Source organism: Podarcis gaigeae (genome assembly GCF_964106915.1).
Source record: "Podarcis gaigeae genome assembly, chromosome: 12".
Taxonomy (NCBI): domain Eukaryota; kingdom Metazoa; phylum Chordata; class Lepidosauria; order Squamata; family Lacertidae; genus Podarcis; species Podarcis gaigeae.
Window position 1 is genome coordinate 34,777,709 of NC_139688.1, and position 5,457 is coordinate 34,783,165.

The window sequence follows — 5,457 nt, forward strand, 5'->3', positions numbered from 1 at the left end:
TCAGCAAGTACAAAAATTATTAAGGTCAATTTCCAAGAAAGGAAATGAGTCTGTATTGCTATGCGAGTTTCAAGGCATGACATTGTAAATGGGCAAGGTTAAACATTTTGGATTAAAAACATGACTGTGAGATTGATTAAGGTCTTACAGTCCTGTAAAGTTGGTGGAACCCAGCTGACATGACTTATAGTTTGCTGAATCCAGAGAGATTACATTGATGTCATTCATTTGAAGAGATAGTTCATCCTGAATGCATACACTGAAGCTGTCATCTGTATGTTTCACAAATATTCATGTGACTAACATGTTTTGATTAGAGTAACACCAGGCCACAGCATTCAGTAGGTCATATGTCTAAAGAGTTATTATGCGAAGTCAAAACCTGCCAGGGGTGGGGAATCCTCCAACAATATTGAATCTAATAACACCATCGAAAACAGGAGTTCCAGAACATTTATGTTGGTATTTTATTCCACACCTCATAATGTCTGTGATTAGGTTAACCTTTAATAATATAAAACACCCAGCTAACATTCGACACTAATATTACACACTATCCTGCCTTAGTATGAGTTTTTCATTCCCTGATTGACAAAAAAGGTGGGGGGCAAGAGCTCAAGGTACATTGGCATTTCAGAATAAATATGATTTCTATAGCATAACTGGATTATCTTCTTTGTTTGGCACTGAACTGGTGATTCGCACTTGTCTTTGTGTTTGTGTGTTTTGTTGTTGTTGTTGTTTAGTCGTTTAGTCGTGTCTGACTCTTCGTGACCCCATGGACCAGAGCACGCCAGGCACTTCTGTCTTCTACTGCCTCCCGCAGTTTGGTCAAACTCATGCTGGTAGCTTCGAGAACACTATCCAACCATCTCGTCCTCTGTCGTCCCCTTCTCCTTGTGCTCTCCATCTTTCCCAACATCAGGGTCTTCTCTTCTCATGAGGTGGCCAAAGTACTGGAGCCTCAGCTTCAGGATCTGTCCTTCCAGTGAGCACTCAGGGCTGATTTCCTTCAGAATGGAGAGGTTTGATCTTCTTGCAGTCCATGGCTCTCAAGAGTCTCCTCCAGCACCATAATTCAAAAGCATCAATTCTTCAGCAATCAGCCTTCTTTATGGTCCAGCTCTCATTTCCATACATCACTACTGGGGAAACCATAGCTTTAACTATACGGACCTTTGTCGGCAAGGTGCTTTTTAAGATGCTGTCTAGGTTTGTCATTGCTTTTCTTCTAACAAGCAGGCATCTTTTAATTTCGTGACTGCTGTCACCATCTGCAGTGATCATGGAGCCTAAGAAAGTAAAATCTCTCACTGCCTCCATTTCTTCCCCTTCTATTTGCCATGGACTAGTAGATACAGAAGGCTGAGGCAATGCTTCTGCACCAGGGTTAAAGTATTAGGATTGGGTCATGGGACTGTATGTATCTTTCTCCTAGCCACTGACCTTTCAAGTACAAATTATCCTCTTTTCTGATTGCCTTGTCCATTGCTGCTTGGTATGACTGCAGACCAAGGTTAATGCCAACAAGGGTTTCCCCTAAACAAGATTTGAAGCAAGGATGGAGCTTGTTACAAATTTAGCATGAGCAGTTTGATGCTGTCTCAGTCATTAGAGCCTGCTTTGTCACTTCTTAGTATTTTGTTAGCATAAATATATTTAGAAGCCATCCTAGGTCTCTCATGTTTTCCTCTTATCATCAAGGTTTCCACTTAATCCATCAAGTTCCACTGGTTTCAAAAGGACTTAAATGTAACTTTCTCTGAATAACGTCCTATGTGTACAGTGGTGGCATTTTTAAAAGCCATGAATTGACCAAATGAACTCATTACTTGAAACAGAAGAGCCGCAATCCACAAACTGTTTATTTCATCCTCTATTTATGATATCATTCCTGTGCTTCCTGAATAATTCTTGCATTAGCAGAACTTGTTCTGCCCAAAACAAATAAATATGTGATATGCCTTACTTTGATTGCTTTCTTCAGAACATAGGGTCTCGGCATCTTTGTCAAGCAGGTCCAGATAAGGATCATCCACAGGAATTCTTGCAGGGATTCCTTCCTCCTGTTTAATTGGCTGTTTTATAACAATTTGATCTGATTCTGGATTAGCACTGTCGCAAAGGGAGACTTTCCAGTCGCCCTATTTGGAAACCCCCAGAAGTGTGATCAAATATATTTATGATGCCCTTTGGCTACGTGTTTGATTTTCATGACCAAAAAAACCCCAAACAAACAGAAAGAAGAAAAGCTTCTGACTCTTTCAAGGTTTCTCTTTAGCTATTATTGCTGGCCTGCAGCCACACATTCTCTTATGTAGAGGATCAAAGACGCCATTAGTGTGAGAGTTGGTCGATACAATGTAAGCTCTACTTAAGCACATTGCTCACAACATTCCTGCTTTTAAAAGGGTTGCATACAAGGGATGGATGTCTTATTCCTGAACAAAATGTATAACAATTTTACATTCCCCAGCATTCTTGAGTTGTGTAATTTGTGCGTATTTAGAGTTTTGGTTTAATTTGTTTTCTTATGTCTTAAGATGACTCAAGCCACTTTAAAACCCAACACAAAGAACTGATGCGATATGAAATACAAAGACTTGTTTATTATATTTCAATCCAATTTTTCAGACAATTGCCTCCCAAAGTGGCTCATAGCAGTCTCTCTCTCTCTTTTTTAATGACAGACAAGCCCCACCATTGGGCTTGTGAACTTTAAAAGACCAGACACATGTGGGAAGGAGAACAGAAGAGAAAGGGAGGGGAGGTCTCACAGGCCAAGGCTAATTGGTAAGTATATGGGGGCATTTACATCTTGTTCAGAGGCGGCTGGTGTTCTAACTTGAATAGGGGCTGGTGGCACCTGCTCCTGTGGCAGATGGATGTGGGGAGGCGGGGGGAGAGCATCCTTTCCCCTTATTTCTACAGGCAACTGGCACCTGGAGCTGAATGTTCTTTCTAGCAGGAAGGGAGAAGCAACACTGAAAGACATGAATAGATCAACTGAACTACCTAGTTCAATAATGTCTACATCAACTGGCAGTAGCTCTCCAGAGCTTGTTATCTATCATCTATCTATCTATCTATCTATCTATCTATCTATCTAATCTATCATCTATCAACTGCTTGCTTACAATCGTCTCTAAGCAGTGTACAAGGAATGTGATATAGCACAATTAAAATAAAAATGGGCAAAAAATTCAAAGGCAGGAAAAATAAAACCTTCAGTAGATGCTGGAAGTTCAACAAATTGGGGGCTGTCTGGCCTCAACTAGATGGGAGTTTGATAAAATTGGGCCAACAGCTCCCAGTGGCTAAGGGCTGTGCATCTGAGTCATGGGCAACTATCAATAGTGACTCTGCCGAAGATCTCAATGACTGGGCAGGGAGGTAAGGGTTCTTGAGATATACTGTAGATATGTAGACAAGTTGTTAAGGGCTTTAGGCAAGAGTCTTTCACAGCAACATCTGGAGATGCTGGAGATTGGAGCTGCACTTTCTCTGGCTGATGGATGGGGCCAGGCTGATCTCCCACTTGCCATTATGTCCATCCTGGGAGGAAGTGGGGGAAAGCCTCCAAATTGCCCTTGGCCCTAACCAACAGCAAAAACTACAGCGTTCTGCCCTTCAGCTCAGTAGTTCCATGGCAACTGGAAGTTGGAGACAAGTGCACTTTCTGGGAGGGCAGGAAGAAAGTAAATGACCTGCAGGTCCTGATGGAGCAGAGCAGCTTGGTCTTCCTCTTGCCTTGATGTTCTTCCTGGGAGGCAGCAGCTGCGACCTCTCAGTGGCCCTTGGTCCCCTGGCCAGTGACAGAAGCTAAACCTGGCTTCTCTTCTGCTCTCCAGGCCTAGAGTAACTGTAATAAATCACTGAAGAAGAAAAAATGGTATGAAAAGGAAGGTTCGAGCATAAGATAATTTGAATAGCACCAGACTTGGGGAGTGACTGCACCTCAGCTGTGGAGCTCATGCTTTGCATGCAGAATGTCCCAGGTTCCATCCCTCAGATTTCTAGCTCAAAGGAGCTGGTGGTATGGTAGACCTCTGCCTAGGACCCCAGAATAGGTGCCAGTCACAGTGGAAAAGAGAGAGCTAGATGGACTAATAGTCTGACTCTGACGCAGCAGGAAGGCAGATTCTTGTGTTGCCCAAGTAAAGGTGTTTTGTTACTAGGGATGTTGGAAAATTCAGATGAAAACAGAAGTTGCTGGTGCTCACTTATTTTTTCCGTATCCAAAACAGAAATCAATTTAGCAGATATGGTTGGCATTTGCTACTGTTGCACACAGTAGGTAGGTAACCATATGGTTGGCATTTGCTACTGTTGCACACAGTAGGTAGGTAACCAGTAGGTAGGTAACCTGTTGATAGGTAACCAAGGATACCCACATCTTTATCAGCTGGGGTCACACCATGGTGTTGAAAGCAGGGGGTAGAGAGGGCAGCACCATGCAGGTTCATGGCTACTGATTGACCTCCTCACCTTCATTCCATTCTGGTATGCAGCAGTGATGCAAACGACTGAAGCTCAGAGGAGCGCTGCTGCTCCACCTCACCAACTGCTCCTGTTCTCTGTTCTAACTTCTTAAGAACTGTAGCAGTCAAGCTAATTGGCTCTGCAATTTTCAGGATCATCCTTGTCAGTTTAAAAAGAGAGAGAGAGAGACACTATTCAACAATCTTTTGAACCAACACAAGTACGAAAGCTAATGTTTTGACGTACGCTGAGCAAACTCCTGCAGGGTCCTTGTGTGAATGACATTAGGCTTCATTGATGTGAATTCGCTAAGATTGTCTATGTCAGTGTTTCCCAACCTTGTGCCTCCAGATGTTTTTGGCCTACAACTCCCATCATCCCTGACCACTGGTCTTGCTAGCTAGGGATGATGGGAGTTGTAGGCCAAAAACATCTGGAGGCACAAGGTTGGGAAACACTGGTCTATGTATTGTCTAGCATCCCCATTTGCTATCCTGATTTTATTCCCATTAGAACAGGGGTGCAAAACCTTTTTCAAAGAGGGCCAGATTTGATGTAGTAAAGATGCGTGAGGGCCGACCAAAGTTGTTGAGCCTTTTTAAAGGTCCCTGTATTGTAGCCTCCATTCTTTGAAAGGGTTGAAGCAAAGTAGTTCAGTCTTTCCCCCCCTCTCTCTTGAAGTTGTTGGATAACCCACACTGGTTCCAAAGCCAATGACAACACAAAGCAATGAACAAATGTCCAGGTAAAACAGATTTGCCAGAAGCACATGTAACAAATACTTCTTGCCACCTGCTCTGTGAAACCTGATCTTAAGTTAATGTCATTGCCACCCCTGCCAGCTAGCCAGATGGCACTTGTGCTTGTAGTCAATGGCAGTCTTCCACTACAAGACGGACTGTTATCTTTATTGTCTAGCCTGGCCTAGCTAGATCCTTGAAGTCGTCTCAGCCTTTGCTTCTGCATCTTGAGGAC

General features: G+C 43.1%; 1 long non-coding RNA gene across 1 annotated transcript in view; it reads right to left on the reverse strand.

Moving 5' to 3' along the window:
• Positions 1-4,495: 4,495 nt before the first annotated feature.
• The window catches only part of LOC310828270, a 63,223-nt gene continuing 62,261 nt past the window's right edge, over positions 4,496-5,457 (reverse strand). Inside the window, exon 4 of the long non-coding RNA XR_014556805.1 lies at positions 4,496-4,641. This is a non-coding gene — a long non-coding RNA (uncharacterized lncRNA). The remainder of the gene's footprint in view (positions 4,642-5,457) is intronic.